The sequence below is a fragment of the Nannospalax galili genome, unplaced genomic scaffold, assembly GCF_000622305.1.
Source record: "Nannospalax galili isolate Female #2095 unplaced genomic scaffold, S.galili_v1.0 scaffold1230, whole genome shotgun sequence".
NCBI classification, from domain to species: domain Eukaryota; kingdom Metazoa; phylum Chordata; class Mammalia; order Rodentia; family Spalacidae; genus Nannospalax; species Nannospalax galili.
The window spans coordinates 658746-670031 of record NW_008329135.1 but is presented as its reverse complement, the minus strand read 5'-3'; the positions used below and the strand labels follow the sequence as shown (position 1 = coordinate 670031).

General features: G+C 36.3%; 1 pseudogene; it reads right to left on the bottom strand.

Moving 5' to 3' along the window:
* Positions 1-5511: 5511 nt before the first annotated feature.
* LOC103733956 lies at positions 5512-9476 on the bottom strand (annotated as a pseudogene).
* Between the last annotated feature and the right edge of the window lie 1810 nt (positions 9477-11286).

Here is an 11286-nt window from a genome sequence, read left to right as displayed (position 1 = left end):
TTTTTTAAAAATGAATTATTTTTAAAAAATTCATATTTATTGTCTCAGCGGTTAAGAACATTGACTGTTCTTACAGAAGACCCGGGTTCAAGTCCCAGCACCCACATGGAGTCCGTAACTCCAGCTCCAGGGGATTCGACAGCTTCTTCTGTCATCCACTGGTGTTATACGACATGGGTGCACTTACCTACATGCAGGAATTACACATAAAATAAAAATAATAAATAAAATATTGAAAAATGAATTCTTTATTACTAGAACACCTATACCTGAGGATATTTGTCTAAGAGAAACTAAAATTAAAGTACAAAAATATCTTGACAATTCTTGAGTACTTTAGTTATTTACCAAAACAAATTATACCACTCTCTAAGAATAAATGTCAAATGAAATACGTAATATAGAAGATAATACATTATATTATCTTGCAGAGATAATACATTACAAAATTTTTAAAATGCTAGTCTCAAAAATATATCAATTGAAAATTAAATCAATACAATCTACATGTATAAATGAGTAGACTATGAAAAACTAGTAGGAATTTATAAATTCTTATAGACATAAGTTATATTAAAATATAAAGCTAGATCAATGTTAACAGCAGACCAAACAGATTTTAAATAAAATTACCTTACCAGAGATATTGAATGGTGCTTTATCAAGATAAAAGCAGTGACTCATTGGGAAGATTAACAATGAAAAACTTACATGCACCTAGCAACAGCATATCAAAATGCATGAAGCAAAACTGACAGAAAGGAAGAAACGTGTTCAAATGTAAACACTAAAGATTTAAACACTGTATTCAATATTGCACGTATAGCGAGATCAATGATGAAGTTGAAACAGTAAAATTAGAAGCCAACCATCCCTAACAGAAACCTGCTGAATAGTATACTACCATCAACAAAATATATATATAACTCCCATATAAACATAGTTCACTCCAAGCTAGACCAAATTTTAAACCATAAAAGAGTTCTGGGTGCTGGAGAGATGGCTCAGCAGCTAAGAGTACTGGCTGTTCTTACAGAGGACATGGGTTCATTTCACAGGACCCACAGGCAGCTAACAATTGTCTATAATTTCAGTTCCAGGGATTTCAACACCCTCACCTGGCTTCCACGGGTATTGCACACTTGGTACACTTAGATACATGTATGCAAACAGTCATACATGGAATAAAAATAAATATATCTTCTTTTAGAAGAAGTTGAAATATGTGCAGAATGGTTCACGCTAAAATTTGTTCCTTATTCTGTATGAAAATAAATGGAAAGCAATAACAAAATATTGAAGACTTTATTATTATGTAAGAAATAATATGTAAATGATTATGCGTCCACTGATTAAAAACATAAAAATTTGGAAAATCATAAAATATTTGGAGATCATTGAAAACTGAGGTACACTATTCTTAAACTAACGAAATGAAGACAAAATGGATTTAAGAGGAAAATTATACTTGCTGATGTTTTGTTAAAAACAAGACCTCACACCAGCAAGAAAGCCAAGTGGTTAAGATTACTTGCCACACAAGTCTGACGACCTCATTTTGACACTTAGACTAATGTTGAAGAGAGAAAACTGATTCTTAAATGTTTTCCTCTTACCTCCTTAATATGGCCTACGTGCACTACGTCCATGTGTGCGTGCACACACACACACACACACACACACACACACACACACACACACACAGAGAGAGAGAGAGAGAGAGAGAGAGAGAGAGAGAGAGAGAGAGAAATCAACAGATATAATTAAAATGAAAAGCTAATATCACAATAATCCAACACTTCAACATTTTAACTTTATTTATTAGGAAAAGTGTATTAAGCTAAACCCAAAGTCGAAAGCAGAAACAAACTGTATAAATGAAGGCATCAATAAGTGGAAAGTAGAACAGTTGAGAAAATAAATAGAAATGAGGGTATTGGCGTGCCTAATAAAATGGGTATTTTTCAGGTAAATTTATCAAGACAAAACAAAAGAAATGACTAAAATCAGCATTAAAAGACAAATGCAGGGCTGGAGCGATGGCTCAGCAATTAAGAACACGGCTTGTTCTTACAGAAGACCCAGGTTTGAATCCCAGCACCCACATGGCAGCTAACAACTGTCCGTAGCTCCAGTTCCAGGGGATCTGACAGCCTCTTCTGTCCTCCTTGGGGATTGCATGACATGGGTGCACTTACCTACATGCAGGCAGTACACACATACACACAATATAAAAATAAATAAAATATTGAAAAAGAGGACAGATGTCACCAAAAACCTCAGAAACAAAAGCAGTCATAAAGGACACCTTAACCACCTCTTTACCTATAAACCAAAATGCAAACAGTTTACATTTCATAAAAAATCCTACAGGGAGAACAAAGCTTACAAAATTTAACTTTTCAGATGAAAATATATAGAAAATCTGCACAGACTTATGAGAAGAGACTGAGTCAGTATTTTAAGTTTCCTACAAAAAGCAGGTGAATCGATCTACGTATCAGCTAAAGAGAGTTAGCATTAGCAATAATCAAGAAGACTTGCCTTGCTGTGATTTTCTTGGCTAGGTATTTTTCTTAATTATAGGACATTAACAAAAATGGATAACTCATTTAAATATTTTTCCTATACCTACCATGCTTTAGCATGGTAAACTTCCTTTAACTGCTGGTACTTTATAACAAAAAAAAATTTCCTAGGCAAGCTTGCACAGGGCAATTACTTCAGTCCACACCTCTCACTGTATACATAGCTGGTAGTAGTCAGAGCTAGCTCCTCCCCACAGCTCAAGTCTGGAAGCTTCCAACAGAAAACTTGTCAAGACACTCATTCCTCTGAGCCAATTTTTAAAGGCATCCTAGAGTGTTTATAGCTAGCAAGTCCTACCAAATAGTACCACGTATTGTCTGTCATTTGGAGAGCAGTGCCCACACTTTGTCCATTCAGGTCTGGCTCAATCCCAAGGGTGGTGTGTGTGTGTGTGTGTGTGTGTGTGTGTGTGTGTGTGTGCGTGTGTGTGTGTATGTCTGTGTGTGTATGTATGTATGTGAATTTTACGGATGTGCATGCATGTTATGTGTGTTATGTGTGTGCACAAGCGTGTGTGTTGGTATATATGTTTTGTGAGTGTGTGTATATATATGTTTGTGTGTATATGTTATGTGTGTATGTGTATATATGTTTGTGTGTTAAGGTTATGTGAATGTGTGAATGTGTATATAAGATCTCTTCTCTGGACAAATCTCAGCTCATGATAGAGATACTTACCTGTATTTTTATTTCTGTATTATTTAAAGTTCTCTCTTCCTTCCAATTCAAGCTTTTTTGGTCAATTCCATTATATTCAATAATTATTTATATTGATTTTCATTGTTCAAACACTGTGACATCACTTTCTTGATGATTCTGATAGATTTATAGCATGTGTAACTAATTTGTTCAGTTTTTGTCACAGAGAAGTTCATGATATAACGAGTTGTAGTTGATTTATCCTCTTTCATTGCACATATTGATTACAATCTATTGCTCCTGAGTATACTTCTATTATACAAACGCATGCATTTTTAGGAGAGGTTGTATCATACACACAGCCATAAAGTATTAGTAAAAACTCCAAAATCTAATTTATCAGGAGAATGATTATATAATTTTTTTCTACCAGTAGCATAGGAATGTTGTTACTTTATTTCACCTGTGGGTGACCCTGAACACTTAACACTTGATGATGTGATTGCTGTGCAACAATATTTCAGATTTAAAATTTTCTTTTCTTAATAAATGGTGGCAATTACTTATTTTTCAGTTAAAATAAATTTCTTTGCATTTTGCACCGTTTATATTGTTTTATATATGTTTTATTACTGGCACGAGTGAATCCTTTATATACACATGAGTTAGGAGATAAATATCCTTAATAATTTTCAATTTGTGTTTCTTTTTTTTACTATAAAATAGTTTTTATTAATAGAGATCTTAATTTTAAAACATTGATGCATATCATGAATTTTCCTTATGTTTTATTACATCTGAACGGATGTTATTTTAATAATAAAAATTAGGGTAGAAATTAATGAAGCAGTCCCTAAAAGAATAACACACAAAATTAACCAAACTATTAGGTCTTTGAAAATATTTGTAAAATCAACAAACTTAGCAAATCTCACAAAGAGAAAGAGGGAGAAGGTACAATTAACCAAGTTAGAAATCAAAAGGGTGTTACTGCAACAGAGTCCAATAAACCGCAGAACTTTATTAGAGATTCCCTTGGAAACTATACTCTAAAAAGCTGGAAAACCTAGAAGGAATAGAATTTCTAAATGCATATGTCCATCGAAATTAAAGCCAGAACACATAAATAACTTAAAAAGACCTGTTATAAGCATTGAGATAGAAGCTGTAAACTAAAGACCCCCTTCAAACAAAGCCCAGGACTTGATGAAGTCATTGTTGAATTCTATCAAACTCGAGGAATACCTCGTTTCGATTCTTTGTTGCTTGTTCCATAAAATGCAAAGCAAAGGGATACTATGAAACTCACTCTGTGAAGCCAACTGTTCAGATGCCAAAACCAGATAAAGGTAGAACCGCAACAAAAGAAGAAGACGAACAAGGACCAATTATTTCTTTGACAAATAGAGATGCAAAAATTCTCATCAAAATACTTGCAGTCCAAATTCAGAAACACGTAAAGATCATGCTTTATGACCAAATCTGATTTCATCCCAGAAAGGCAAAGTTAGTTCAGCATACATAAATCAGTTAGTGTGCTCTACCATCTAAACAGCCTTAAGGACAGCAGTCATGTAATCCTCTCAATTGATGCCAAAAGATGATTTGACAAAGTTCAACAAGACTTCATGCTAAACATCTTCAAGATGTTAGGAATAGGTGGAGTATATGTAAAGTTATAAGGGTTATATACAGCAAGACCATACCCAGCATTATATGAATGATGGCATACTAAGAGCATTTCCTCTACAATCAGGAACAAGACAGGATGCTCACAATTGCCTCTAAAATTCAGTATAATGCTTGATGTCTTAGCTGTAGCAATTGGACCTGACAAATCACAGACGTTATGAAATTGGAAAGGAAAAGATCAAACTATCCCTGTTTGCAAGTGACATTATCCTATATGTAAAAGAATGGAATCTACTAGAAAAATCCTAGATCTAACAAACACAGTCAAGTTACAGGATAAAATCAATATAATTAATGAGTAGCCGTCATATATATCAACAATGTACTCTCTGAACTGCCCAAATGTGTTCTTTTTTATTATAGCTGATTTTTGCTTCCCTCTGTGTTTTGCTCCATTATCTTATCCTCATCCCAGCTATACCCAACCAGGCAGAAGGACCTCATAAAGGCCACACCTACAGTTTTAGGGAATATATTGTTTCTACAATACTGAATTGGTCACATCCAGGAAGTTCTCTCCCCGCCACACCTGCAGCTCCAGGGACCCTGTTGTTTCCACAATTCTGAGAAACTTGTTTTTCCTAACTGAAACTAAGAAACTGAAAACTTCGAGAATATGTTTTTAAATGAAAGAACAATTTTTTCCAGTTATGATGAGAATATAGCAGTTATTGAACTCCTTATTTTTACTATCATTTGTTGATAAATATTTGTCCCTTTCTGGTCTAATCAGTTGCTATATATGGAGCTCAAATTAGATTTATTGTAGGCTTAATGTTTACAAAAGATAATAAGTTCAATGAGGATAAGATAAAAAAGAAAAATGATAAAAGTAATTACCTTTTATACGAGATTTTTGAGTAAAATGGGAAAGTATCAGTACTTCCTGTAAGAGTCAGTGAGTCCTATACAATCACCAAGTTTTATATAAGCAGGGAGGAGGGAGGAGGAAGGAGGTTGAGTCAGTCACACTATCATAATGTGTACTCTAGTTTCTATAAATGATTACATATTTTTTATTTATAATTTTTATTTTATTTTATGTGTATTCATGTATTACCTGCATGTATGTAAGTGCACATGTGTCATACAATGCCCATGGGGGACAGAAGATGGTGTTGGATCCCATGGAACTGGAGTTATAGGCAGTTGTTAGCTGTCATATGGGTGCTCAGATTCAAACCTTGGTCCTCTGCAAGAACAGCCAATACTCTTAATCGCTGAGCCGTCTTTCAAACCCCATATTTTTATGATCTCATGAGTGTGTTTTTTTCACTATAAAGGTATTGCTTTATTTTCCATTTTCAACAGACACAGTATAAATGACACAGTTATCTACTGCTGTGTAGACATGGTTAGTGACCATGTAACATGGCCCACCTGGCATTATCTGCACTTGAAAGGCTGGATTTTACCTGAGAGACAGAGGATATATCCTTAAGACCTGGAATTTTTCTTTTCCTTCAAGTTATACTGTGTAGAGTTAGAAGCCAGAATGGGTTGAGGAAAATGTTTGTTCTTCAATCTGACACTATCAACGTTTTGATAAAAACAAAACAAATAAATACTCTACACAGCTCATTACAGTGTTCTAAATATTTAAAACACAAAGTTTTTGCTGATGTGATTCTTTCCTGAGTGCTTCCAACTGCTTAGTACTTGACACAAATCATTCAAAACGACAATTACAGGACAATTACAGCTTACACAAGATATTTATGATGGTTTTCTTATAAGCAGGCTATAATATAAATATAGAATGAATGAAATGAAACCCTGATGAAAAGAAAATATCTAGGAGTGAGTGTGAGAGAGAGAAAGAGAGAGGCAAAGATAGGAGACCCTCAATTGCTAAAACAGTAACTATTTCTTTATGCAATTTAATTTTATTCACAAATTTTTTACCACTTATAATTCAAGTAAATAGCTTTCTTAGCAATTGTTGAAAATCGCATTGATATTATTAATTATTTAATTTTAATGTGTGTCTGTGTAGGTCAGAAGACATCTTTTTTTTGTACATCCTCAGTAATAAACTTTTTATTCAAGTATAACATACAGAAAAGGACCATGAATAAAAGATGTGTAAATACATGAATTTTACCAACTGAAAACATCTATGTAACCAGAATCCAAATAAAATAAATGGCCCAGAAGTCTTCTTCCAGTCACTACCCTTCCTCACAAAGAAAGCAGTATCTTATTGTCTTATTTCTAGCAGCAGTTCTGTTCTGCTTTTTTTGTGTGTGTGACTGTTTACCTGTAGGCCCAGCTGGCCTGGCTAGAATGCACATAGATCCACCTGCCTTTGCCTTGCTTTGCTTTGCTGGGATTAAAGCACCACACTCAGCAAGTTTTGTTTCTTTTGAATCATATAATATGTGTTTTTTGCATCTTGGCATTTGTTTATTTACTTAGTGTGGTGTGTTGTTTGGGTGGTATGAGCACAGGAATGTCCAGGTGTATGCACCCATGTGTCCACATGTGGAAGCCACGATGAGTATCTTTCTCTAGTCTCTGTCTTGTTGCCTTGTTCAGTGTCTCTCAGTGAACTGGTAGCTCACCTTTTAGGCTGGGCTGGCTGACCAGCAATCTCTCTGGATCTGCCTGTGTCCATTTTCAAATGCTGGGGTTACAGGCATACACAGTCATGCCTGATTTTTACTTGGATGCTAGAGATTTGAACTCAAATCCTCATGCTTGCAGTGCAAGCACTCTTACCCACTGAGCCATCTCCCCAGCCTTCTTTGGTGGTTTAAAAAATATTTAAGGCTTCCTGCAGCCTCCATCACTGCCAAGCAGGGTCTCTGGACTCTCACCTAAATATCTAGCCACTCTTCCCAGCCAACTAGTTCAGCCTTGGAAGACAAAAGGAAAATGAGGAAGAACCCAATAGAGGGATGCTTCTGAAATCCCTTGTTAAGAAACTCCAGTGGACTTTCATATGAATGTTTGAAAATTGTCCTGTTCTGGCTTTATTCTAGTTCCCTGTCTAGAACTTGAAATGCTAATTACTCTTGCCTTTACTTCTCCTTCACCTCTCTTATCCATGATTCTAGGGCTTTCTTCTTCCCTTAGAGACAAGAGTTATGCAATTTGGGAGTCTTTTAGATAGACCCACTAAAGGGGTTCTCCAATTGCCTCACCCTGCGTCCCTGTTCAGCATGGAAGAAGCCAGAGTGGTCGGCACCCCTATTCTCTATTGGCAATTTGGATAACCCCTTCAGAGGATGGCATGATAAGTATAGGCGGTAGGAATTGGCTAGGCAGTTATGGTAAAAGACCCCAAAGAAATGTAGCCAGTTTCTTGGTGAAACGTCAAAATGTCCTTGGGCCTGTGAGCAACATACTGTGTTCCAAAGGCCAAACATGTCAAAAGTATTTGGGAGCTTGCATCTAATCCTTTAAAGATTTTAGGGTTGCTTCTTCAGAGAAGGGAGTGTTGGAGGGGAGGGAGTGGGCATGGATTTGTGTGGGAGACAGGCTTGAGCCTAGGGTGAAAGTCTTATTGACAGCCATACAGCAGGCCTGAGGCAATGGCTCGACCTACTGCTGGAGCCATAAGGAACGCCTTGTGACATTTTGCTCCCATTGGCAGATCATGAGACTGATGCTTAGAGCTTGCCACTCCCTAATCACCACCCTTGGAATCAAGGTATCCTACTTGCTGTACTGTGATAGGATGCTAAACCTGTTATGCTAATAAGGTATCCTACTTACTGTGCTGAGATTGGACCACTACCCCTATATAAGCTTGTGCCTTCCTGCAATAAAGCAGATCTGTGTCACTGAACCTGGTCTCCTGCGTCTGAATGTGGCGAAGCTGGCACAGACTCCTCACCAGCCCTGGGGTCCAGATGGGACGACTGATCCGAGGAACTGAGAGAGCAGGAGAGCATCCATAGCCAGAGGAGAGCAGCCACAGCCGGCTACCATGGATTTGATCAAAACACCTTATATACGTGTACAGAATTCTCAATAAAGTTTTGTAAAAGTTAAATGAAAAAGATAAAGTTCTCCCAGAAACAGTGCAAATGCATGAAATCATGTTTGAATAACTCTTTCCCCATTTGCAGCTTGATCTTTAATTTCATATTGGGCCCAACATCTTTGAAGTACCAATTGGCAGAAGTTGCCACTCGGGCTAATTATCAGATGGTGGGACAGGTAATTAGACAGGTGAGCTCCCATAAAAGAGGAATTTAATATATACCTGGCCTCCTGGTTGATGCCTTACACAAGTTCTTGTAAAGCGTCATCTGTTGTAACCCATCCATTCAGGGTTTCTGCAAACTGTTCAATTTCTGTTTCAAAACTGCCAGGCTGCTGTGTAAGATGATTCAGAAAACCCTGGACCTATTTTGATAGAGTTGTGTAATCCTCACAACCATCCGCATAGAATTCCGTAAAATTAGAATAACCTGATGGGTAAAATTCGGGGCATTCGCAGACACCTTAGACATTAACACAGGAGCCACCACCACTTGGAGCTTAGCCATTGCTGACTCCGAGTCTGCTAAGGGAATTTTATTCTGTGAACTAGGTGGAGCTCTCTAGGGCCTCTTTTGCCTGAGCCTTCCTCTGGGCCCCTGGCAGCCGGCAGTCCTGGGCTGCTGCAATGGTGGAAGCTGCAGGAAGTCAGAAGACATCTTACAGGAGTAGGTTTCCTCCTTCCAAGATGTGTGTGCTCGGGATCAAACTCAGGCTGTCAGGCTTGGTGGCAAGTCCCTTTACACACTGAGACATCTTGTTGGCCTTAAACTAACATTTTCATTGTACTGTTCATAGCGGTATCTTGATGTCTTTGCTTACCAGTGACCACAACGCCTTAACACATTAATATCCAACATTCAATTTTTCTCCCTGGCATCCTTCAGCTCAATCCTTTCTAGGTTGCCAGATCATCTGTTAAAATCTCCTTTAGAGAATAACTAAATATACAATTAACTCAGAATGCATGATTGTGGTTTTGTTTTCGTTCAGTCCCATATATGTTATAATATTTTCAACCGTAAGTAATAACCACACTCCTGTGTATTTCTTCAGGTGAGAGATGTTTACCGTAACCTTTGAAAGATTTAATTATATTATCTAAGAATCTGAAAAAGCATTCTAAAAAGTTTTATGATAGATTCATTTATCAACATAATATAAAATTCCATATAGTAAGAAAACACTGTGACTAGCAGGTACAGGGAGAATTAGGAGAGTAGCTTGTAATCAAAAATATTTGAAATTATAAGGGAAGCATTTTAATTTTATGTGTTTCACAGTGAATGCAAAATTGGAGCTTCTATTTAGTTGACAGTTTTTTATTTTGTTTTATTGAATTTTTGAAATTTTCATACAATATAATTTGATGGTGTTTAGATACAATCCCATATCCACACCTCCCCTCACTGCCCCATGCCCAATATAATGTACTCATATATATATATATATATATGAACCAAAATTTAAAGAAACAATTTCTATTTTTTCTTAATTTACAATGCTAGAGAAGTAAATGGCACCCACTCTTCACGATGAAAGACATTTGTTATAAAACAGAGTAGAAAATGTACTAAATTATTTGACAGAGCTCACTCCCTCTTCCTTCCTCCCTTCCTCTCTTTTTCTCTCCCCCTCCCTCCCTCCCTCCCTCTCTCTTCTTGGTTTTGTATTGTGAAGATTTCCATAGATTACATTTGGACTTAAGTATTTCAGTTTATATAGTCTATTATGTCAAAAATGGACCTATCCTGCCGCCGTAAGTTAGTTTACCTCATCTTTGCAAATACTATCAATTATTGTAAATTTTAAAAATAGGTATAACATAATACCCCTTTAAGATGTGCTTCTTTCAGCAAAAAAGTTAGCAATAGAGTTCTCATAGAGCTTATCTTGTTCATTTTCCTCTGACATGAACATCTTTTATTAATACAGTGCATTTTTACAAGTGTTGAACCAATTTTGATATATTACTATTGCCTGAATCATACTATGAACAAGGGGTTCAGTCTGCCTGACACAATTCTATGGGTTTGAGCAATTGCATAATGTCACGTATCCACCATTTTATCATCATGCAATGGTTTCTTTGTCAAATGTCCAATGCTTTACCTACTGCACTTCTACACCCTTCATTTCTTCAAAGATTTAAATCATTTTAATGTTCTTAAAGTTGGGATCTTCAGAATCATCTGTCTCACATAGCTATGCACATTTGAGAGTCCTTATCCTTCAGTACCTTGATAAGTCATTTCATGTTACTGTTGATTGACATTTCATTCTGCAAATATAGCACTGTTTTATTCATTTTACTTTTTCATAGAATTTTTGTGATTTTTTGTACAGTATAGCTCGATTGGCATTTATATTCCCCTG